General features: G+C 40.9%; 2 pseudogenes; one reads left to right on the forward strand and one right to left on the reverse strand.

Moving 5' to 3' along the window:
* Positions 1-351: 351 nt before the first annotated feature.
* Positions 352-22,307, reverse strand: LOC139317600 (E3 SUMO-protein ligase KIAA1586-like; annotated as a pseudogene).
* Positions 22,308-22,389: 82 nt separating this feature from the next.
* Positions 22,390-26,676, forward strand: part of LOC139317601 (uncharacterized) — a 39,246-nt pseudogene continuing 34,959 nt past the window's right edge.

A 26,676-nucleotide genomic window follows, 5' to 3' on the forward strand; every position in this document is an offset into this window, starting at 1 on the left:
GCCAAGAAGAATAGGGCTATTGCAAATCCATCAAACTGTAGAAGAAGAAAAACGAAGTTTGAATGATTATGTGAACAAAAGCCAGTGGTGGGTTTCAAAATTTTTTACTACCAGTTCTGTGGGTGTGACTTGTTTGGTGGGCATGGCTTGGCAGTCATGTGACTTGGTAAGAGTGGCTTGGCGGTCATGTGACTGGGTGGGAGTGGCCAAGTCGACATCACTGAATTCTTTGCCCTAATGAATGACCTGAAAAAAGAAGCTATACAAATAGGAAGTTTTTAATTTCGTGCACTTACTACTTAAATAAGAATAAAACAATAAAAGAGGTACACAAGTACTTACATAAAAGTGTTATTTGTCTTTAAGATGTTTTCACATCATTCTTTAATTGCCGCCCTCCTCACTTGCACTTTTCTTAATCTTGAATCTCGGATGATCGGCTGTGTGATGGTGTGCTCTTAACCATTGTCTGATGGTGGGAGTAGGGTCCCATTCTTGTAGAGGTAGGCCAATCACACTAATGGTCATCAGGCTGCTTATGTTGGAAACAGTTAGGCGACTTCTCTGTTCTGAACATATGAGGTTCATTTTTGAAAAACCCCTTTCCGCTTCTGCTGAACTTAACAGCAATTGTTCTGACAATAACGTTAGCTTTTTTAATACTGTCAGGAATTGCATAGTTCTTCGGATCTTTTAAAACATTTTCTACAAAATCTCTAAAATCATTCATATTAATTTGGTAATTAAAAATGTCAGTAAATTCAAGCAATTGTTCTTCGGCTTCTGGCCATGGAACTACTACTTCTTCAGTATTCCAGTAATCTGGCTCCAAAAAATTGAGAAATCGTAATTTATTCGTGTCTTGCAATTGGCTACCTGTCTTTAAATATTCACAATCCATTAGTCTTTTCTTCAAATTGGTTATGATGCTTTCCAAAAGTTTTTCCCGAGGAAGTCCGACAAATCGATGATTTTGTACAAATTTTATATTTTTGAAGGCTTCTGAAGCAATTACTCCATCAACCTTATTTTCGTATTGACCCTTTCCCTGTCTAAGCATTTGAAATGCTTTAATTGATCTCAGCACAAGTTTTTCAGCCTTTATGATGTCTGTATTTTTTCCTTGCAGTGCATTTGACAGAAGAGAAATTTCGTTTAGAATATCAATCAATGCCAAATCATTTTAAAAATATATAGTTTTCAGACGGGCAGCCATACCCGAGTATTTTTCTTTCTTTTTTTTTTTTTTTAAATGTTTTATTGTAAGAAATTATAATAATACAATTTTATCCATCCGGTTACATAGTATGGAAAAAGAAATAAATACAAATTGTACATATTATACATAAGTAGGTAATCTTTGCAAACCAGTTACATGGTAAAAAACAAACAAAAAAAAAAATTGTGTTCACATATCATTTTTAGTACATGTATATATGATAATCTTTAACAATAAATTAGTAAATACATAAGTTATGTCTTTTGCTTACCCATGTAACCTTTCCTTGCCTTATTATATTTCCTACCATCCACAGTACATCTTCTCTTATTATTTCATTTTTCTATTTCTTGTACTTGCTCTGGTCTCTTTCCTTTTTATTTCAATTTCCTCTTCTCTAACCACCCGTACCACTTATCCCATACGCTGTAATAATCCGAATCTTCTCTGTCATTAATTTCTAATGTTAATTTATTCATCTCGGCACATTCCATTATTTTGCCGATTACTTGTCCCTTAGTTGGTATATTTTTCTCTTTCCATTGTTGAGCGAAAGCGATTCTTGCTGCTGTTATTATATGCACTGCCAAGTATTTCTTCTTTTTTGCCATTTCCGTTTTAAGGATTCCCAGGAGAAGTGTTTTAGGGTCTAATTCAAAGGTTTCACCTATTATTTCTGAAAGCCAATTGCAAATCATCTTCCAATATTTTTTTGGTAAAAGGTGGTAAAAGGTACCTTGCTGGTGTCCACACTTCCAACACTTTGGGTTTGAGTTAGGGTAAATCTTGGCAATCCTAGCTGGTGCTAGGTGCCACCTATAAATCATCTTATACTGGTTCTCCTTGTAAGTAGTTGCCTTGGTAAGTTTTATATTGTTGTTCCATATTTGATCCCATTCTTCCAGATTTATGTTTTTCCCAATGTTTTTGGCCCATGCTAGCATTGGGCCTTTAACCACTTCTTCCATCAGGTCATATTCTACTAAATAGTTGTATATTTTAGCTAATAATTTATTATCTGTACCCATCCAAATTTTATCAAAATCTTTGCTTCCCATTTCTATACCGTATTGTTCTTTATCTTTTTTGTATCTTGATTTTATCTGTGCGTATGTCCACCATTCAACAAAAGTGCCCTGTTCTTTTAATTGTTCTAATGTTTTGAGGTTCCCTGCCTCATCTAGGATTTCTTTATATTTTACAGTTTTACCATAGTCCAGGACATTTGGGTAAATTATCGCCTCCATGGTTGAATGCCAGCTGGGAATTTTAGTGTAGTGTTTTCGTCTTATTTCTTCCCACGTTGACTTCAATATGTCCCTCAATTTATGTGTCAGGTTTCGGTGCTATCTTAAATGAGTTTCATTTTCAAGCGCAATCTCTCTAATGAAACATTTTTATTTAAGAACATAAAAAGCCGACAATCCTGATTTCATTTTTGCAGCCAAACTGGCCCCTCCTTCCAACCCCCTCCTCTTCCGCTCTCCAACCCCAATGTCCCATTGGCCATCATGCAGATCCATCTCTACCTCCCGGCACGTTCTTTTCACAGGAATGTAGCCCCCACCCTCGTCTCCCAGGAAACACTATCTGTACATACAAAACTAGGTAAAAGTTCATCTTGTTATGTCAGCGCTGGAAGAGAGTCTAATTTGGAACGCTGACATCCGGCCCCTCTCCCTTCACTTCTGCGACATCACCTATCCCATAGGGAAAACACAACAAGATTAGTCTCATCAGCCCCTTTGCTATTCTCAGCCTGCGGGTTCCCTCTTGCCACCAAATGATTGGGCCCCATTTGTCGAGCCATGAGAGTCCCAATATGACTGGTTCTGTCATCTTGGGGGCTATTATGAAGCGGATCGTCTCCCAGTGATCTGCGAGTTCTAGTCTCACGGGTTCAGTCAAGTGTGTGGCGTACGTTCCTCCCACTAGGGACCCATCAACTTGCTCGAAGCGAATTGGTTGTTTGAGCTGTTTAGCTCGGATTCCCAATTTTAGAACTGTGGGTAGGTTGATTAGGCACCGTGTGCTACCCGAGTCTATTAGGGCTTGGAAAGTCTCTTGGGCCCCTGTTTTGGGGGCTGTTAGGCGTATGGGGAAAAGAAAAGGATGGACGGGTCCACTCACCATCGGGTCATCCTCGCCTTCGTCTTCTGTGTCATAGGGTTCGGGGGACTGATCTCCCTCCACTGGGATTCCTCTGGTTTCGGTCAGATGAGCGAAAAACTCAGGGATTTGGGGAGCTTCCCGCGGTACGTGGGTGACGCGCTTGGGCCCTCGTTCCGGTCGTGCTTTGGGTGGTGGAGCTGGTCCCGGTCTAGGCGTTCCACATCTTGCTGCTATGTGGCCGCTTCCTCCACATCTGTAGCATTTCAGTGGGCTCCGTGGGGCAGTTGGTCTGTAGGAGGGCTGTGATGTTGGGGTTTCTCGTCTGTTGAGTGGCCCCTGGTCTGGTCGGCCTCTCTCCTTTTCCTCTGGTGGTTTTGACGTGTCACTCGCCCGCAGCCCTCTGTCGACTTTTATCGCTACCCGGAACCATTCAGCGAGTCGGTTTGGGATGTCACGATAGGCAGTCACTTGGGAAATTCTTTTATCTAGGCTTGTTCTAAAAAAATACACCAGCAATCGCTCTGGTAGGGGAGGCAGTGTCCCAATGACTCTCCTGAATTCACGGATATGCTCTCTGATAGGCTTCCCCCTCTGCATTAGGTTTCTGAGCTCGTCTTCCACATAGGGGTCCTCCTCCTCCTCCTCATAACGGGCTCTCAATAGTTGCAAGAACCCATCCGCATTTTGTAGCTGGGGGGCCCTGTATTTGTAGAGTGATGCTGACCACCTCTTTGCTTCTCCCTCCAGCCCTTCCGAGATAGCATTCACTAGGGCTCTGGGGAAAGGGTAGAGGTGTCCGAACCGCTCTATGTATATCTCAGCTGAATCGAGGAATTGGATGAGGTTGTCTGGGTCACCATCGAATTTCCCTCTGAACTGGGGTGGTTCCTCCCTCTCTGCCCTCTCCTCTCTGTGCTGAGCTCTGGAGGGCCAGCCTTGGTGTTGGTAGTCCTCTGCCTCGTCTCTCATCCTGGGGTGGGGAGGTGCTGCCTTGTCTGGGCTTCGCTGCCATTCCCATCCCCAGCTCGCCCTTCCCAATTCACTTAGGGGTTTTTCTTTATCTTTTACCTTTGTATTTTCCAAGTTGGCTGGAATCACGACCGCTTCTGCTCCTCCCGTTTCTTGAAGCAGGCTTTCCTCCGAGAGCTTGGCTTCAGCCATAGTCCGTCTGACCAGATGTCTGGGAGGGAACGGGATGATTTAAACTCAGCCAGCCTGGATTTGGAGGAGAGTTTGGCTGTCTGTCAGGTTTCGGTGCTATCTTAAATGAGTTTCATTTTCAAGCGCAATCTCTCTAATGAAACATTTTTATTTAAGAACATAAAAAGCCGACAATCCTGATTTCATTTTTGCAGCCAAACTGGCCCCTCCTTCCAACCCCCTCCTCTTCCGCTCTCCAACCCCAATGTCCCATTGGCCATCATGCAGATCCATCTCTACCTCCCGGCACGTTCTTTTCACAGGAATGTAGCCCCCACCCTCGTCTCCCAGGAAACACTATCTGTACATACAAAACTAGGTAAAAGTTCATCTTGTTATGTCAGCGCTGGAAGAGAGCCTAATTTGGAACGCTGACATTATGTTTGTTGAAATGTGTTTTGGTTTTTTTCCCGGTTTCCCATAAATAGGCATGCCAACCCATCTGGAGATCATGCCCTTCTAGCGTTAGAATTCTTTTGTTCGCTAACGTCGCCCATTCTTTTAACCAAACAAGAATTGCTGCTTTGTGATATGTTTCTCATATTGGTAATCCAAGCCCTCCTCTATTTTTTTTATCTTGTAAGCTCCTAATTGCTATTCTTGGCTTTTTTCCTCCCCAAATAAACTTCCTAATAGTAGTATTAAGTTCACTAAAAATTTTTTTATCAAATTTAATTGGCGCTGTTTGGAACAGGTACAACAATTTGGGTAAGATGCTCATTTTAATTGTCACTATCCTCCCAAGGAAGGAAATTTGTAACTTCCCCCACTTCTCTAAATCTTGTTTTATGCTTTTTACCAAGGGGACATAATTGTCCTCTTTGAGGGCCAGGTACTTTGTTGAGATCCATACTCCCAAATATTTAACTTTTTTCACAATTTGGATTCCCATAGATTCCTCCAGGGCATCTTTCTGGTTTTTCGTCATATTTTTGGTGAGCATTTTGGTTTTAGATTTATTTAATTTGAGTCCTGCTACTTCTCCATATTTATCGAGTGTTTCCAATATTTGTATGCCTGTTTCCACCGGTTCTTCCATAATTAGGACAACGTCGTCCGCAAACGCTTGAACTTTATATGTTTCCTTCCTGATTTTAAGCCCTTTGATTTGATCACTCTCTCTAATCTTCTTCAATAACACTTCTAATGCCAATATGTACAAAAGTGGTGACATTGGGCATCCCTGTCTTACTCCTTTGCTGATCTGAAATGTTTTGGTAAGCTCACCGTTTACTAAAATATTGGCCTTTTGCTTTTCATAAATCGTATTTATTGTATTTGTAAAATTTTGTCCAAATCCCATTATGTTCAGTTGTTGCTTTATAAACTCCCAGTTCAAATTGTCGAAAGCCTTCTGTGCGTCTAAAAAAACTAATGCCACCTCTTTTTCCGGGTGTTCCTCATAATATTCTATCACATCCAGAATCGTCCTTGTGTTATTCCTAATTTGCCTCCCTGGGAGGAATCCATTCTGATCGCTATGTATTATCTTATTGAGAATTCTTTTTAATGTTTCCGCTAATATATTCATGTATATTTTATAATCAGTATTGAGAAGTGAAATTGGCCTATAATTCTGTATCAATTTGGTATCCGATCCTTCTTTTGGTAAAAGTGTAATATAGGCCTCTCTCCAAGATTCTGGTATTTTGTTTTTCATTAAGGCCTCATTAAAAATTTGGAGCATTCTTGGGAGTAGAATGTCTTCTAGTTCTAAATTTTTGTATAATTCCCCTGGGAATCCATCCGGGCCCGGAGATTTGTTCTTTTTCAATTTGGCAATTGCAGTCTTTAACTCTGTTAATGTGATCTCTTTGTTCAACATCTCTTTTTCCTCCTCTCCAATCTGTGGCATTCCCTGCTCCAATAAATATTGTTTTACTTTCTCTTTGGGTATATCTTCTTCTTTATATAAAGACGCATAGAATTCGCATGCTATTTCCAATTTTTCTTCTTCTTTAGTTGTGATATGGCCTTCGGTGTCTTCTAGTTGGAGAATAATTCCTTTCTCTCTCTCTTTTTTGATTCTGTAGGATAACCACCTTCCTGGCTTGTTGGCATTCTCGAAGTAATATTGTTTTGTTCTCTTAATATTATATGCTAGTTTTTCTTGATCTATTATATTTAATTTGTGACGAATGTTCATCCAGTTTTCTTTTGTTGTTTCATTGTCAGGGTTTTGTTGCGCCTCTTTCTCTGCCTTTGCCAGTTCTTCTAGCAATATTCTTTGAGTTTCTCTCCTCTCTTTATTTCTGTATGCTCCGTATGATATCATTAGGCCTCTTAAATAGGCCTTCATCGTATCCCAAATTATCCCCCGGTCCATTGGTTCTTTTTCATTTTCTTCAAAAAAGATTTCTAACTCCCTCTTGACTTTATCAATATTTTTTTTTCTCGCAAAAATTGTGTATTCATTCTCCATCTTGTGTTTTTTCTCTTATATCTACTTTTCCATCTGATTTCCAGTGGATTGTGGTCTGCCCAGGTATTGGGTAAGATTTCCGCTGACGCAATGTCCATGCCCAAGTTCCTGCTTACCCACATCATGTCTATTCTAGACCATGATTTATTGGGGTTAGAATAAAAGGTGTATTGTCTCTTATTGGGGTGTAGTGTTCGCCAGATATCTACAAGGTTTAATTCATCCACTAAGTCGAAGAAAGTTTTTGGTAAATTTTTCCTTATTTTCTTTTGACCTCTGGGTCTTTTGTGATCTTTGTACGCATCTGCCACTCCGTTGAAATCCCCAATGATACAGATATTGTTGTTATCCAATCCTCTTATTATTTCTCTTGTTTTGTTATAAAACTCTTTCAAATTTTTGTTTGGGGCATAGATCGCTGCTATTAATATTGCCGAATTGCCCCTCTCAATTTCAACAATTAGTAATCTACCTTTGGGGTCTGCATATTTCAATTCTGTCTTTATCTCTTTTCTAATATATAGTGCCACCCCTCTCTTTTTCTTCATGGCTAAAGAGGTATAAAGGTTCCCCAATTTTTTATGTTCCAAATATTTTATGTGTTCTTGTTTAATGTGTACCTCCTGAAGGCAGACTATGTCTGCATTTTGTATAACTAATTTGTTAAAGAAGGTTTTTCTTTTTTTATGATCGTTAAGTCCATTTACATTAATCGATAGGATTTTCCAATCGTCCATCCTTGTTGCCTTGTATTGATTTACTTAAATTTGAGGTTTGTATTAGCTCGAACTGCTCTTTGAGGTCTTTGTTTCTTCCCTGCTTCGCTACTTTCTTTCTCTTCCTTTTCTTTCTCCTCCGTGCTCTCTTTCCCCGTCGGGACCTCTTCTTGGGATCTTCTTTGGGTGAGTTCTTCTTCTGTAGTAGCAGCTTCCAGTTCCTCTTTGCTACTTTGTTCGTCTTCTGACCCTCTCAGTTGGTCAAGGAATTCTTGAGCCTCCACCAGACTATTTATTTTAATTCTCCTCCCTTGCCAGGTAATCAGCATACCCTCCGGCAAGCTCCATCTAAAAAGTATATTCCTTTTATTCAGCTGTGTGGCCAGGAATCTGTAGTCTCTTCGTTGTTCTCTCACCCTCCTCGGCACTTGCTTCAGAACAATCACCTCCTTTTCCTTATAATTAATCGGTTCTTCTTTTACCATTTTATAAAAGATATCCTTAACTTTCTTTCGTGTGAACCTTATATGTACCTCTCTGGGTAGTTTGTTCCGTCTAGCGTAATTCGTCTGTATTCTGTACACCTCGTCCAATTCTTTTATTATGTCGTTTGGATCCTGTTGGAGCACCTCCGCTATTAATTCCGCCATTACTTGTCCTAAATTTTCGTCCTTGTCTTCTGTAACGTTTTGGAAACGTAGATAGAAAGAGGCCTTGTCCATTTCCAACTGCGTAATCGATTCCTCCAGATCCCTATTCTGGGCCATTAATTTTTGATCTACTGTCTCTAAATCTTTCTCTTGTTGTTCCACCTTAGATTCTATTTTTTGTATTCTCTGTTCGTTCTTTAGAATGGCTTGTTGTATGTCACCCATTTTCTGGTCAATGCCTTGTATGTCTGTTTTCATTTCCTGATGATTATTAGACATTTTCTCTTGCATTAAGAGCATTGTCTCTTGAATCATTGCTAATGATGCCTGCATCGCTTGCATTGTTGGGATCACTGATGTTTTCTCAATTTTTGGTAGCCCTTCCATCGATTTTTGGGTTGCAGGGGATGACATTATAATTGTGGGACTTGAGACGCTGGAGGTTACTTTCTTTCCTGTTTTTGCCGCAGTGGATGCAAAACTTGTCATCTCCCTAAGCACTTTTGCCTGTTCTTTGACTATCCTTTCTATGTTCCTCCAAACCGTCATCCACTAATTGACTTCCCTTGCTTAGTTTAACAGTACTAAAGAAAAGAATTTTTTTTTATAAGATATTCCCAATTTACAAGACAAGTAGAAATGATATAATCGACCTTTTCTCCACTATGCTGCCCACTACTTAGCTTTGTTGACTAATCATTATTTGAAAACTGTGTTTCTAATTTAGCTCAACTCCTAATTATCAATTAATTAGATTCTCAATTCTTAGAAAGAAAATACCAATATATATTATCAATAAATTAATACTCAATGTCCAATCAGTAGACCCTTAATTAATTGATGTTATAAATTAAATCATTATTTTATAAAGTTAATCCTTAATAATATTAAACACAATAGTCAATCAATAGTCAATCAATAGCCACTCTATGCTCACAGCCATGAAAAATAGAAAAACAAGACATAAAGAGTAGCTGATAAATAAATGATAGATATATAAATAAGTAAATAGTTAAATAAATATATATATAAATAGGTATATAGGTAGGTATATAAATAGGTAAATAAATAGAAAATAATAGGTTCTAATATGTCTATACAGGTATTTAGATATATTAATTAGCTATGTTGTATTACTGCTTTTAATACTTTGAATATATAAATACTTTGAATAATTTAAATACTTATATAAATATTTTGAATACTTTAAATGTGTAGAAAGGGGAAAAAAAGAAGAATAAATATGTATATATTATAGTCTTAGTCTTAGACTATTTTTAAAGTAATAACAATATGTATTAATACAGATTTAAATTCAGGTCTTCTTAGTCCCTTCAAGTACCACACTTATTAGAGTCTATGCGAGAAAGTACATTGATTTAATATCACCCTTCTACTTCTCGCTTCTTCAGGATCTCCAACACCTTGTAAAAAATAAGTTTAATTATTCCGTTGTTCTCTTCCTGGTGCTCCTTCCTTCCTCTCTGGCTCTTCGTTATTCCTCTCATTGGTATCAAGTATGGTTGCACTTCCGGTCCTAAATTTCCGGTCGGTCTCCTCTCCAGTCAGCAGAATCTCTTCCCCACGTCCTTAGAGCTCGATCTATGCAGCAAATTAAATCCAAAAAGGTAGTGCTGCTGGTCCGCTTGCCGATCTTTCCTCCTTCTTTCTTGCCAGCCTGTCTGCAATCTTTTTAGCTGTCAATCCTCCTCCTTTCTTTCAGTCACCGCTTTTTTCCTCTTTTGAGCCCTTCCACTCCGACCCGGCCAGCGAAGCTTTATCCGATCTCCCGATCTCAAGCGCGCTCTGGAGAAAGTGGTTGCTGGTGTACTCGCCTCTCTTTCCCGGAATCTTTGCTTCCCCTCTTGTTGGCTATCGTGGCTTCAGGTCTGCCATTAAGAGGCAGACGCGCCCCGTTAGCTTGACAGTGGAAATCGGTCGCGCCGGGTGGGTTTGCGCTCCGCCACTCAACTCACCGAAGCCCCACTATTGTCCGCGAAGCCCTCCAGGCTTCCACGCCTCGAACGGTCCCCAAAACGTTGCATTAAGTGGCAGTGGGAGAGAGCGATCACTCTCACCACGCTATAACACCACGAGTCACCAACCAGAAGTCCCCCATACCCGAGTATTTTTCATTCGCATGAAAATACTGATGTAGCACTGGTTAAGCACGCCACACAGCTACGGTTGACCTCAAACTACAGGCAGCCCATCTTGGTCCCAAAACTCTACCAATCTTTACGATTTCAAGTCCAAGTTGTTCAGATATGTTGAAAAGTTCCGTCTGGCTCTTACAGGATTTATAAAAAGTGGTGTGTATCTTGTCAATAAATATTTTAAAGTGGTTTAGTTGCTTAATGCCCTTTATGGAGTCATCTAAAACAAGTTGGAGGCGATGGTTTAAACAGTGCCATATAATGATGTTTGGAAACTCTTTTGCTGTTCTAGTGCTCACTCCAGATTTTCTCCCAAGCATAACGCTGGCACCATCAGAGCAAAATGCTATTAAATTTTTTTGTAGATAGTCCGTAGTAAACCCAACCTTATGTAAACTCTCCATAACTGAAGTACATATTGTTTCTGCATCTTGTTTTTCCAATTCAACAAGCTCAAGAAAAACTGTTGGTGGGTTATCTGAATCCTCAACTTTTATGAAAACTATCACAACCGGTTTGCATGATAGCGTTGAGGCTTCGTCAATGATCAAACACACTTTCAGATTCTGTGCAATAATGCTGATAAACATTTCGGTTATAATTTCTTTTGCAATGAAATCAATTATTTTCACTGCAGTTCTCCGTGAATGCAATCCTACTCCCAGATCTACTCCAGTGGTGGGTTGCCCCCAGTTCAGACCGGTTTGCAAGAACCGGTAGTAAAACCAGCGGGAGGCTCCGCCCACCGCCCTGGATGTCGTCAAAGGCGATCTGCGCATGCGCAGAAGCTTGGCTTGCGCACGCAATCCCGTTGCGAACCGGTAGTAAAGGTAAGTAGAACCCACCCCTGATCTACTCCAATTGTAGTTAGCAATTCTACTGTTGGAAGAAATATCCTTCTGGGTTCTGCTCCAAGTGGGGAAAGAGACACTGGAAACATGGAGACTGCTTGGAAAGATGTTTTAATGGTGGACAGGATCACATTTCTTGAGTTCCTGAACAGAAAAAGGGTGAGATACAGCGAGTCCCCGGGTTTTATGCTTTCTCTGGCTTTGAACTTCCTGGGGCCCCGAAAGAGTATCCTGATTGGTTGTCAGACTCCCAGGGGTTGGGGGTCTTAGCTAGCCTTGCTGGCTGATGTAATCTTCCCAGGTGCCATGTGGTGAGTTTCTGTCCTAGATGGGTCCTATTGTTTTTGCAAATGATGGTCCATTGACAAAGATGGGAGGGAATTGAGTTTCTGCCTTTGGCCCATTAACAAAGGTGTGGGGGGGGGAGGCAGGAAGCTACTTTGTCTTTAAAACATGTTTCTCCATTTCTCATCCAGGGAAATATAATATTCTGCCTTTTTAATATTTCCTAAAATATTTCATTCTTCCAGGAAAGGGGTGGGGTGCTAACTTCCTACAATCCCTACTTTTTTTTTTCAAAACGTGAGTTTTGAAACAAGTTCTTGGCAAAAGATTAAAACTGATCAGATCAGGGAGACTTGATGGGTGCTTTTAATTGTTTTATGCAAAGGGGAAGGTATGGATAGGGGCAACAGAAAAGGGATTCCTTCAGTGGCTTCCAAAAGCTTTCAACCATGAAGGTCTAGCAGCCAGGAGAAAAGTTCTGGTAAGAATTTTACAGTATCCAATTTCTATGCCAATTAATTTCAGATTTCAGATATCGCTTTCTGTGAGCTTCCAGTCAGATTTCAAGCAAGCACACGTCCCAAAATTTTTCACAGCCATGATTTTCCTTTAAATTGCAGGCTGCCCATTTCCAAGGGATGGTTACTTGAACCTGCCCTAGCTCTTACTTTAGTGCATCCAGGATTTGTGAGTCCTAATTGAGGTTAGTCTGTGCAATCCAGGCTTTTTTTTCTTTTTTCTTTTTTTTAATTACACACAATGAGCCCTGGGACTTCTACTCATGAGACCACCAATGCAACATATCTTTCTTTACTGGGCAACTGGGCAGCATCATTTGTGAGTCACAGTCAGGGCTTGGGTTTTGGATATCACTTTTCTGCTATCTCTTCAAGTGAGGGAATTGCCTGAGGGAGATTGCCCCCTCCCCCATGGAATTAGCAGGGAGATATGACTCCTTGGGCTTTTAGTGCCACAGAGCAAAAATCAACCTAGGAGAAGCTTTGTGTGGAGGTAAGTGAAGAGAATAGTTTCAGTCTAATTCTGAATAGTGTGTCTCTCTATGTGTGCATGTGTATGCAGCTACTTTTACAATACAGGCAATACAAACATTTTGGACATATTTCTCCTCCCCACCAGACAGAAATCTAAGGTGTACATAACTTGCTGTGGCAACCACTCCCAAATACAATTCTTACAATAAACTGATTACAATATAAATGGGACAAGAAAGAAAACCTTACAATGAATTTCCACCCTCCCCCATAGTCTCTCCAGAGTGTCTTCTGGGGATTGAAAAGAGTCTTTTGGTCTTTATACAACTCAGGGTCTTTTTTTTCATGTCTGCTGGGTGACGTGCTTGGTGGTAAGGCTGGTCAGTCAGGCTTGGGAAGGTCTGCCCCACTCTGGTTCCTGTGATGACTTTCAGTGGAGGCTGGATTCAAACCCAATTCCTGGTTCAAACAGATGGAGGGTCTCCTCTGGAGGCAGCATCTGGATCCATGTGCTCTGCTTTCACAGGTTGTAGAGTCATTTGTTCAGGGCTGAAAGACATTAGAACAGGGTCCCCTCCCCCCCTTGTGTAGGTAATCTTCCCAGGAAAGGCATTGTAACAGGATTAGAGATGGGGGGGTAGATAGCTTGCAGGCAGAGTTTGAAAAGAAACAACAACACATCAGTATTGCAGTTACTAAACAGATAATGCAGTTTCCACAAAATGGAGACACAACAGATGAGAAAGAAAAAACTGGATTCACATACTTCGGGAAAAAGATGAACAGGTAAAACCATTTAAACACATACAGTGAGTGCAAGACTGATTTTTTTTTCTTGTAAATGAACTTAAAACGTTTCCTCATAAACTTGAGTTGTTACTTTAAGATACAGAGAGGGAAGGAGAAAAAAAAAGATGAAAATGAAAAGTTCTCTTTACTCTGTTCTTGTTGGCCAGACAAACACAGGGTAAAGGCTCTTTCTTTTTTCTCTCTCTCCCCCATTTTTCACTGTTTCAACCTTCTTTTTTTCTCTAACAATTTAAAATTCTTGTCTCTAGGGATCAGATACATTTTACAGTTACAATTACCTCGAGGGCGCACAAAGACTTAGACACACACACACAAAAACAAGGAGGACAAAGAGAAGAAAACAGAACTCTGAGATTTACACACACACTGATCATTCCCGCCATAAATCTCAGTTAAATTAGGGAAGGCACAAATCTTAAACATATCACATGGTTGCATAGAAGACAGAGAAAGAGACAAACAGACAAAACAAACAAAACCCCCAACATTCCTATTTATACATTTCCCTTTTCCTTTAAGTACCTTTATTTAGCCAAATTTGTCTCCCCGTGTTCTCTCTTAGCATAGCCCATTTTTTGCACAATTTCCGAGCTTTCCTTTTGCTCATGCCAGGTAACATTGGCATCCGCCTGGCATCCTAGGCCACAATCAACTCTTTCAGGGGATTTCCCATCACCCTTGAGCCACTGCTTTCCATGGTCCTTGGAATGTAAGGTTCACTTTGGCTGTAGCCGGGCGACACTCCTTCGGTTTTCAGAAAAAAGGTTCTGGGAAGGACTTTGATTCCCTCATGAAGTACGGGCCCCTTCCTATTTAGGGAATTCTGCTAGGTTTTTGAATCAAAAAGAGATCCAGGAGGACTTGGCTGCCCCTACAGATAGTACTAGCACCTCCCCCACTTCAATACACATATACTCTGGGCTGCTTTCTTGGAATACACTGGGGACTCCTTTTTCTACTTTTAATTCCCCTTTCACTTTCGCTTGGCTTTCGCTCGGCTTCCATTCCTTTTAAACACAAAGTTCCACGTTTGGCGACCCCCCCCTTGCTTTCTCTATCCTTCCAGTCACAGCTCGGTGGAGCTAGCAGTAGGCAGAGGTGCGGCTAGAGGTCACTCAAAGAGGTGAAATCAGACTGTTTTCCAGATGGAATCCCCCCCACACACTTCCTCCTTCCCTAACAGAAGGTCCTGTGCTCTGGCAAAACCCCCATGCTCTCCAGACTGTTGGTCTTTCTGCGGTTAGGAAATGCACAGAGGAAGCAAGATCCAGCTGTGATTGGGAGAAGGGTCCTCACATACAGAGAGACATACACACATTTCCCATGCTTTAAATTAAAATGTAGAGGTACTCACCTTCTTTCCAAGCAGCCTTTGAGCTCAACACTCAAAACCCCTTTAAAACCTAGTTCCAAATGGCCAAGGTCCAGGAAAACTTGCCCACAGACTCAATGGGTCTGCTGCTAGCAAGGGAGGCTTACCTGGGCCATGTCCATTGGTTAGATTAGCTTGGAGTCCCATCTGGGGTGCCAAATTGTTGGAAGAAATATCCTTCTGGGTTCTGCTCCAAGTGGGGAAAGAGACACTGGAAACATGGAGACTGCTTGGAAAGATGGTTTAATGGTGGACAGGATCACATGGCTTGAGTTCCTGAACAGAAAAAGGGTGAGATACAGCGAGTCCCCGGGTTTTATGCTTTCTCTGGCTTTGAACTTCCTGGGGTCCTGAAAGAGTATCTTGATTGGTTGTCAGACTCCCAGGGGGTGGGGGTCTTAGCTAGCCTTGCTGGCTGATGTAATCTTCCCAGGTGCCATGTGGTGAGTTTCTGTCCTAGATGGGTCCTATTGTGTTGCAAATGATGGTCCATTGACAAAGATGGGAGGGAATTGAGTTTCTGCCTCTGGCCCATTAACAAAGGTGTGTGTGGGGGGGGGGAGGCAGGAAGCTACTTTGTCTTTAAAACATGTTTCTCCATTTCTCATCCAGGGAAATATAATATTCTGCCTTTTTAATATTCTTCCAGGAAAGGGGTGGGGTGCTAACTTCCTACACTACCTCTCCTTCTATGTCTGAAAATGGTTTACATCCTTGTGCCAGACTGTAAACTGTAATAAATACTCTAAGAGTAGTAGATAAATGTTTTTCAGTTGACCTATCTACTGATTTTGTTATAGCATCCTGCTCCCGTTGTTTTATGTTGTCTCTGCAAATGGTGTGAGATTTTGATGTAAAATGTTCTTTCATTTTTTTCCCTAAGAGATGCTTGCTGTACCTCTGTCCCTGCTGCCTCAATCTTGAAATGTTTTCATTATCTGGAAACATGAACACCTTTCTCTAATTCAAACTCATGTTTCGCGCAGTACTTACAACCTAATTTTTTGTTTGAAACTTCCAGTCCCTGATACTTCTTTTGGAAGTTGCTATATTGCTGCAATGTCCAGAAGTCAGGAAGATCAGGAAGACTTTCAGTTGAGGAGATTGACTTGCTGCTTTCTCCACGTTCAAGTGGTGGCAGTGGTGCTTGTGACGGTTTTGGATCCAATACTGCTGTATCTGATTGTTCCAGTCTTGGACTCTTGGTGAAGAAAGAGGTCAAACTCTGTTGCTTTTTCATCCTGTTAAAGGCTACTACTGCAAAAGAAAAGAAAAAAAAAACAATATTGTGCTTTGGACTTGATTGTGGTTGTAAGCTGAGGACTAAAGGTAACAGAAGGGATCTCTGTTTTCACCCAACAATGTACAATCTTTTCAGGATGTGATTGGGGTCCAACAAACAAGAAAGATAAAGTGTTTCAGCCAAGAAGTTAGATCAAGAAGAATGATTTCATAGGTACGTTCACAGAGCAATACTGAATTCTTTTTCATGAAATTTATTCCTCAGTTCAAAAAATAGGAATATATGAATTAGGTTGAGTATTTAGGTCAGTAAAAGTCAAGTAGCTATTCCAGAGTTAGTGGTGTAATCATGGTTAGAAACAATGGTAAAGCAAGATATGGATTTAAAACCAGAAATATATTGTTGGGTATTTTAAAGGGAATACTTATTTAATTTTACACATGTTAACAGCTGCTAGATTTGTGTTTGCACAACAGTGGAAAAACAAAGATATGAAAATGAATAAAAAATATTGGAATGTGCAGAAATGAATAAATTAACAATTTAAATTAAGGAGAAGGCTTGGAATACTTTTTAACGTGGGATTTGTTTTAGCAATGGCTAACTAACAGAAACAGATGTTAGAAATTGAAAAGTATAAAAGAAAACACCAATTATATAAGGAAAGTTCACTAAAATGGATAAGCAAATAATATTAGTATTTGATTATGATTAATGTGTAGATAACTGCGGGACCATACACCCCCGGGCCTCCCAAAACTAGGACAGTGCCAGGAAAACACCAAAAGAATAACAACAGGTTTTCCCCAAAAGACTGCAGATAAAACCAGTTTTTTCCCTAACCCTAAGGACAGGAAAGACAAAGCCACTGGAATAAAAACCATCATCAAGGCATTGTGGGAAGTATAGTATACCCCAAAAGGACAGTGCCAGAAACCTCACAGCACCAGAAACCTCAGAAAACAGTGCCAAGAAACTCAAGCCAGCCCTTCCCCCTTTAAGAAAACCCCAGGCAAAAGCACCAGCTGAATGGAACACTTAATTACAGCCATTAAGATAAGGGGAATCAGGCTAAAAATAACTCACCTGGAACTCCCCATTTCCCCATTTCCCCTTTCCTGGCAGAATTAACCCCCAGGATAGGAAAGACAAAAGACCTGGGACCAAGATTAACCCAGGAAAACAGGAAAACAAAACCCAGGGCATTCAGAAACACATCAAAACCCATCAAGCTGCAGGAACTCACGGACTATTGATAGTATTGATATTGGAGGGAAAGAAATCTTTCAACAAAAATTAATTAAAGAAGCTTTCGTGGACTATTATACTAAACTATATGCTAAAGATGAAGTGCAGAATGGACTTATAGAAAAATACTTAGATAATAAAAGAGTTACAAAAATTACTGACCAACAAAAGGAAAGAATGAATTATCCTATAACAGAGGAGGAGATAATAGTAGCAATTAAACAATTAAAAACAGCTAAAGCTCCTGGAACGGATGGTTTGACGGCAGTGTATTATAAAACTTTGCAAGCAGAAATGGTGGAACAACTTAGAGATCTATTTTGTAATATTCAACAAGGGGGTAAAATACCCCCATCATGGACAACAGTTTATATTTCTTTGATACCAAAAGAGCAAGCAGGTCCTAAAAAACCGGAGAATTATAGACCAATATCTCTTCTGAATACTGATTATAAAATTTATGCAAAAGTACTAGCCAACAGGTTGATGCCAGTAATCCAAAAGGTGATTCATGATGATCAAGCGGGATTTATCGAGGGTAGATATATGAAGGATAATGTAAGGCAAGTAATAGACTTATTGGAATATCTTGAGAGGAATAAACAGGTACCTGCAGTGCTGGTCTTTTTGGATGCGGAAAAGGCCTTTGATAGAGTGGATTGGAATTTTCTATTAAAGACTTTAAAAAAGATGGACTTTGGGGACCAATTTATACAGGCGGTTTCAGCAATTTACCAAGAGCAAAAGGCACAGATTATTATTAATGGAAGTTTGACAACAGAGTTTAAAATTGAAAAAGGAACAAGACAGGGATGTCCGTTATCCCCACTGTTATTTATTCTAACACTAGAAGTCTTGTTAAATACAATACGGGACTCTAATATCTTGAAAGGTATAATGATAAGGCAAGAGGATTACAGAATAAAGGCATTTGCAGATGATCTGGTCATTACCCTAACACAGCCAATGGAATCAATAATCCAGATGAAGGACATTATACAAGACTATGGTAAAGTTTCAGGTTTTAGACTGAACCAGAAAAAAACTAAGATGATAGTTAAAAATATGACACAAGATCGTAAACACGAGCTTGAAAGGAGGGCAGATTTTGAGATTGTACCAAAGGTAAAATATCTAGGAGTTCAGGTTGCAGAATCAAATATGAAACTGTTTCAAAATAATTATGAGGTGTTGTGGCGAGAGGTGCAGAAAGATATGGAGACTTGGAAAAAACTGCAGCTGTCTTTACTTGGAAGAATAGCAGCAGTTAAGATGAACATTTTGCCAAGATTTCTTTTTCTGTTTCAAATGATTCCGGTGCTTAAAAGTGATAAACAACTGAAAGTGTGGCAAACTGGAGTGAATAAGTTTGTCTGGAATGAGAAAAAACCGAGAGTGAAATTGAAAATTATGCAAGATGTTCCAGAAAGGGGAGGCCTTAAACTTCCAAACCTACAGTTATATTATGAAGCAGCAGCTTTGACGCAAGCAAGTGATTGGTTTGGAAGGAAAAAGACTGGAATACTGAATATAGAAAGTTTTGATCTTGAATTTGGATGGCATGCTTACTTATTTTATGACAACAAAGTGGATAAAGTATTTAAAAGCCATATACTTAGAGACTCTTTGATGAGAGTTTGGAAGAAGCACCGATTCAAATGGGATTATAAAATACCGCTATGGCTGGATCTTGGTCATATTATGTGGAATACAAATATAATGTCACTCGGGGGGGTTTTATACAAAGAGGTTCTTTTTACAGATGCGGGCAGATGGCAGTTGAAGACATTACAGACACTGTTGGACGAAGGGATTAACTTAACTTGGTTACAATATAATCAACTACAATTGAGATGGAAAGAGGACCAAAAAACTGGTATTATGTTGCATGAGGAAGAATTGGTTAGACACATAAAAGAGAAAGGTCCAATGCATATTAAAAGGCTTTATAATGTTTTGTTAGAAAGGGATTCAGAAACTGAATTGGTTAAAGATTGTATGATTAAGTGGGCACAAAATTTTGAGGAACCAGTGATGTTGGAAACATGGGAAAAAATTTGGGTTCAGAATGTTAAATTCACAGTGTCGCAGAATTTGAGGGAAAATTTCTATAAAATGTTTTATAGATGGCATTTAGACCCCAAAAAATTGTCGTGTATGTACCCTAATGTTCAGCCAAAATGTTGCAGATGTGATTGTTTAGATGCTACATATTATCATGTTTGGTGGACTTGTAGGAAAGTTAAGGCTTTTTGGATAAAAATTTGGTGGGTCATGCAGAATGTTTTGAAGAAAAAAATTCAATTTTCTCCACAATTGTTTTTATTGGGTATAGTTAAGGGTTTTACATTGGGTGAAACAAAATTGATATTGTACATGATAACAGCAGCGAGATTGTTGATAGGTAAATACTGGAAGAATGAAGCTTTGCCCACTATTGAAGAATGGATTTTGAAGATGGCCAGTTTTGCAGAGATGGCGAAGATTTCAGCATATTTAAAAGACTGTTCACAAGAGACTTATGAATGGGAATGGAAAAAGTGGATAGATTATGTTCAGAACAAATATCAAACTAGGAAGTATCAAATAGCTTTTATTTGAAAATGTTATATTAAGATAGAAATATTTTAATGTAATGAAGATGAAAAATTATAAGGGGGAGGGAGGGGTTCAAGTTTTATACAAGTTTTATACAAAGGAGGGTTTTTTTTACCTGATATGAGTATATTGTGCGGAAGTCTGGGGGGAGGGGAGGGTTAGGGTGGGTTAGGGAGGTTGGGAAGTTTGGGGTGGGTTGAGGGTGGGGGGAAAAGGGGTGAAAATGTAATTGTAAAACTTTTGCAATAAAAAAAACAAAACCCATCAAGCTGCAGGAGCTCACAAAGCTGAACATATGAAAGCAGCTATTGAGTCATGTAAAATGTGGTTGCTGCAAGAAGCAACCACCTCACAAAAATTACAGAACCTCAAAAACCAGTTATCACACACACAAAATCTCACAAAGCTGCACATATGAAAGCAGCTATTGAATTTGAGTCACATAAAACACAACCATGTTTTATGTGACTCAATAGCTTGCTTTTATATGTGCAGCTTTGTGCAAACTTTGTGAGATTTTGTTTGTTTGTGTAGTGATTCACACTCACTACAGAAACATAAAATCTCACAAAGTTTGCACAAAGCTTGCACAAAGCTGAACATATAAAAGCAGCTAAAATTTCCTAAATTATATGTGACTCTATTTCCTAAAAAAATACGTTTCCTAAAAACAATAAAAATTCCTAAAAAGAACATTATTACAATCATTTTTTTTAAAGCATAAAGAAAAAAAACCCAGCCACTTATCCAATTGAAGGTAAAAGGCAGGCAGGCAAATTCAGTTGCTCACCGATGAGATGGATGCAGCCATGGGATGTCTTCCACTTACAGCCAGGCAGGCGACCAAACCAGCTGCTCGGGATTCGACTCCTGAAGGTAAACTGGAGGCTGGGGGGAAGGTGAAAACTAACATTAGCCTAGGCCTGCCTGGGATGGAGCCAAGGTGGCTTCGCAACCTACTCGAGGACGAGGGGGGAGGGGGGAGGGCAGCAAGCAAGGCCTTAGCCGAGCGCTGCAGGCTTCATGACCTACTCGAGCCCGGGGATGGTGGGGTAGGCTAGTGCTTAAATGTAGGCGGGAGGAGGCAGCTCTGTTTGGGGGGCAGGCACTGCGGAAAGCGAATTCAGCAAGCCGCAGAGCAGACTGTGCATACACAAGCAAGTCCCGCCAGGGAGGTCACGTGAGGAGTGAGTCGCGAGGCAACTAGCGGGCTGCATGGCGAAGCAAAGGCATATATAGGGCTTGGATGGGTGGGGCAAGCGTCGAGCGGGTGAGTGAGCATCAAGCGAGCGTCATGCTGGCAGGCGGGGCAAGCGAGTGGCAACCAGGTGACCGGTTCTGGGGCGTGGCCAACAGCAGTCGCTACCGGTTCAGCAACCCAGGCCAAATTACCGCTACCAGTTCATGCAAACCGGTGTGAACCGGTAGAAACCCACCACCGACCAAAGCACAGAAAGATTGCTGCAGGCTGTGAAAATGGAGAACATTATAAAAACAACAGAAACAAAGGCAGAATATAAGGAAAAACAGTTGGATGACAGATTAAGTGGATGGAAAACCAAAGCTCTGCATTGACAGCACTTGAAAAACATTGAAGGAAAATGTGATAACAACTTGACATGGGCATGGCTTAAGAGAGGAACCATCAAGAAAGAAATGGAAGGTTTAATACTTCCTGCTCAAGAACAAGCACTACAAACTAATGCCATGAAAGTGAAGATACAAAAATCCACTGACAATCAAAACTGCCAACTTTGCAATGACAAAATTGAAACTGTTTCACACTTAATATGTGAGTGCAGCAAAATTGTGCAAACTGATTACAAAGCTAGACATGATCGAGTTGCTAAATTAGTCCACTGGTCATTATGTAAAAAATACGACATACCTGTATCTGAAAAGTCATGGGAGCACAAAGTGGAAAAAGTTATCGAAAATGAGACAGTGAAGCTCTTGTGGGACTTTCGAATACAGACGGATCATCATTTGGAACATAACACACCAGATATAACGGTTGTTGAGGACCGAAGCGTACAGTTTATCGATATCGCTGTACCAGGAGACGCCAGAGTCGAAGAAAAAGAACTGGAAAAAATCACGAAATATCATGACCTGGCCATCGAAACTACATGGCTATGGATGAAACATGTAACAGTGATACCCATTGTCATCGGGGCACTTGGTACCATGTCCAAGAATTTTACAAAACACATCAAGAAAGTGCAACTTCCTGCAATAACACCAGAGGAACTGCAAAAAACTGCACTACTCGGAACATCATATATTTTTAAAAGATACTTGGTTGATACCTAGGACGCTGGCAGCAACCCCTATCAACCATTAGCACCAGTCAATCATATTTGTGACACATTTTTAAATGTTCAGTTGACTGAGTTTCATGTTTAATGAATAGGCTATAAATACCTGGGCCATACCCGTCATCAGATATACTGCTGGGATTGTAAACTGGACACAGGCAGAGCTGGACAGCCTGGATAGGAAAACAAGAAAACTGATGACCATACACTATGTGCTGCACCCGCGTAGTGACGTCGACAGGCTATATTTGCCCAGAAAAGCAGGCGGCAGAGGACTTCTGCAAGTGAAGCAGACAGTCGAAGAAGAGAAGCATGCTCTGGCAGATTATGTGAAAGACAGTGTTGAACCAGCTCTGCTGGAGGTCAACAAGAGGAAGCTGCTCAAAGTGCAGCAAACCAAGACTCAATATAGGAAAACAGCGATGCAAACTCGGGCTGACAGCTGGTGTAACAAAGCACTGCATGGACAGTTCCTTGAGAAGATCCAGGGAAAAGTAGATAAGGAAAAGACCTGGTTATGGCTGATCAACGGAACACTGAAGAAAGAGACAGAAGGCTTGATACTTGCAGCCCAGGAACAAGCCATCAGAACAAATGTAATCAAAGCCAGAATAGAAAAATCTGCTGATGACCCCAAATGCAGACTCTGCAAAGAAGCGGATGAAACCATTGATCATATACTGAGCAGTTGCAAGTCAATAGCTCAGACTGACTACAAACAACGTCATAACACAGTCGCTCAGATGGTCCACTGGAACTTGTATCACAACTACCATCTGCCTGTAGCAGAGAACTGGTGGGATCATAAGCCTGAAAAAGTGGTCGAAAATGAGCATGCAAAACTACTGTGGGACTTCTGAATACAGACTGACAAAGTTTTGGAACACAATACCCCGGATATCACGATTGTGGAGAAGAAAAAAGTGTGGATCGTCGACATTGCCATACCTGGTGACAGCAGAATCGACAAGAAACAACTTGAAAAAGTCACCAGTTATCAGGACTTGAGAATCAAACTGCAAAGACTCTGGCATAAAACCAGTGCAGGTGGTTCCAGTGGTACTCGGCACACTGGGTGCTGTGCCTAAAGACCTAGGCAAGCACTTAAAAACAATTGGCGCTGACAAGATCACCATTGGTCAGCTGCAGAAGGCCACCTTACTGGGATCTGCTCGCATAATCCGCCGATACATCACACAGTCCTAAACGCTTGGGAAGTGTTCGACTAGTGATTTGGGATACGAAATCCAGCACGGTCATCTTGTTTGCTGTGTATACTGTAATAACAACAACAACAACATTTCATTACATTGCGGTTCTCTGACATGGTGTATTTCTGCCGCTTCTGAGGTTGTTCATCTTCTTCCAGTAGCTCTGCAGACCCATGCCCTGGTTGCTCAGCTATGGGACCCTTGGCCTGTAGCCCACTTATCGATGGATGCCCAGGTTCCCCAACATCCAACGCAGTCCTTGTTAACCCAGGTGACGACCGAGCCGGTATAGGCTTCGTTCAGTTGTGTTTCACCATGATTCATTGCATGGGTTGTTGGGTGCACTCAGTTCTGCTCCTCAGCCTAGATCTCTCTGACATGGTTGGACCTGCTGGTAGTTTACACTACCGCCAGCACAGCTCTTAGCTTCATTGGAGCAGGTAAGCCCCCCGCCACGTCAAGGCGGCACCCCGTGGGTTGTTGGAATCATCCTGGTGGGCTTCTCATGAGTCCAGATTAGGAAAAAACACAAGGACAGGTGTTTTCTCGGGATGAGAGAGCAGAGAACAAAAGCCTGCCATCTCTTTTATTAGTTATCCAAATACAGCGTCATCAGAAGGCGTTATTATGGCTACACATCTCATATTACATACAAGAGATAGAAAAACATCCATATATTCTCCAATATAAGTTTCACATTCTTACCAATTACAGAAAATCACGTGATTTCTAGGAAAGCGATACTTAAGGTGTAAAAAACAAAACTTAACTCTGGCTATATGGTGTCAGTTACTACCAGGCGAGAGGCCCATCTCCTCGTCTCCCCGCTATCAGAGATTACCTCAACCCTCAGGAATGTAGCAGGAAGGGATGTCTCTGGCTTTGCTAATACAGTCTATGTTAAGAACAAAGAGAGAATGAATAGGGCCCTTCAGAGAGTATCCATATGAACCCGCTTTTCATAGTCAGATTATTTCGGTGCTAAACTCCATACACGTGTCCAACCAGTTAAACTGGTCTATACATGTACTATGGCCACTGCATTCCCACAGTGGGTGACAGCAGATCCTGGTGACAGCAGAATCGATGAGAAACAACTTGAAAAAGTCACCAGATATCAGGACTTGACAATTGAATTGCAGAGACTCTGGCATAAACCAGTGCAGGTGGTTCCAGTGGTACTCGGCACACTGGGTGCTGTGCCTAAAGACCTAGGCAAGCACTTAAAAACAATTGGCGCTGACAAGAACACCATTGGTCAGCTGCAGAAAGCCACCTTACTGGGATCTGCTCGCATAATCCGCCGATACATCACGCAGTCCTAAACGCTTGGGAAGTGTTCGACTAGTGATTTGAGATACAAAATCCAGCATGGTTATCTTGTTTGCTGTGTATACTGTCAAGTTTGTGAATAATAATAATAATAATAATAATAATAATAATAATAATAATAATAATAATAATAATAATAATAATGCAGTCTAACAGCATCAAGTTGAAAAGAAGCTCTTTCCATCTGAGCAAAAAGGAAACTACCCAAACAGCAGAGGAACAAAAGATCAACTGCTAATTGACAAGATGATTTTGGAAAACTGCAAGAGAACGAAGACCAACTTGAATATGGCATTTGACTCCCTGCCACATGATTGGATAATCAAGTGGCTAGAAATAACAGGAGTCAATGGAAACATCAGAAACGTTCTGCAAAGATTGATTGCACAAGGGAAGACACAGTTGCAGGTCAATGGTGAGAGACTGGGAGAGGTTAATATAAAGAGAGGGATCTTTCAAGGAGATTCACTATCAGCACTACTATTTGTCATTGCACTGTTTCCTCTGTCAACAATACTGAATAACTCAGGCCATGGCTATCAAACATTAAAAACATCTGCTAGGCTATCCCACCTCTTTTACATGGACATCTGAAACTGTATGCAAAAATACCATCTGAAATAGAATTGCTGCTCAACACTGTCCATATATACAGCCAAGATATTGCAATGGAGTTTGGGCTGGACAACTATGCAATGCTCACCATCAAGTGTGTGTGTGGGAGATCCCTGGTGGCACAGTGGTTAGAATGCAGTATTGCAGACTAACTCTGCCCACAGCCTGGAGTTCAATCCTGACAGGCTCAAGGTTGAAGCAGCCTTCCATCCTCCATAAAGGTCAGTAAAATGAGGACCCAGATTGTTGGGGGCAATATGCTGACATTGTAAACCACCCAGAGAGAGCTGTAAAGCACTCTGGGGCGGTATATAAGTCTAAGTGCTAGTGCTATAAAAATAGTGAAAACTAAAGGAATGAAGATGCCCTATGGAAATAACATCAAAAGTCTGGATGAAGATAACTACTGTAGGAAGTTAGCACCCACCCCTTTCCTGGAAGAGTGAAATATTTTAGGAAATATGAAAAAGGCAGAATATTATATTTCCCTGGGATAAGCATGTTTTGAAGCAGCTCCCACCTTCCTGCCCCCACCCTTTGTCAATGGGTCATTAAGGCCTGGGCCAGTCTATTCTACATAACAAAGATCTACCTCCTTCAGGCAGAGCCATAGTAGGAATTGCCAAAGATCCAACAAAGATAGGATTAGCCTCTACACAATAGCAGCAGAAACTCACCACATGTGTCCTGGGAAGCACATGTGACCATCAGCCAGCAAGGCTAGCTAAGACCCCCACCCCCTGGGAGTCTGACAACCAATCAGGATACTCTTTTGGGGCCCCAAGAAATGCAAAGCCAGAAAGAGCATAAAAACCCGTGGACTCGCTGTATTCCTCCCTTTTCTGTTCAGGAACTCAAGCCATGTGATCCTGTCCACCATTAAACCATCTTTCCAAGCAGTCTCCATGTTTCCAGTGTCTGTTTCCCCACTTGGAGCAGAACCCAGAAGGATGTTTCTTCCAACACTACAAATACCTAGGCATCCTTCAAGCTGAAAAAATCAAGCAGAATGAAGTGAAGAAAAAGGTTAGAAGTGAATACATCAAGAGAGTGAAGAAGTTCTTAAAGTCCAAACTCAATGGAGGAAATACCATCAAGGTAATCAACTCCTGGGCAATTCCAGTCATTAGATACACAGCTGGAATAGTGGACTGGACTCAAGCAGAACTAAAAGCCCCAGATAGGAAGACCAGAAAAATATTGACAATGAATCATGCCCTTCATCCTTGCAGCGATGTTGACAGACTCTGTGTGCCAAGGAAAATGGGTGAATGTGGAATGTTGCAAGTGCATCCGATGGCTGAGGAAGAAAAAGGGCATTGGAAG

This window comes from Pituophis catenifer, unplaced genomic scaffold (assembly GCF_029215685.1).
Source record: "Pituophis catenifer annectens isolate HBS135680 unplaced genomic scaffold, rPitCat1.0.hap2 SCAF_5, whole genome shotgun sequence".
Taxonomy (NCBI): Eukaryota; Metazoa; Chordata; class Lepidosauria; order Squamata; family Colubridae; genus Pituophis; species Pituophis catenifer.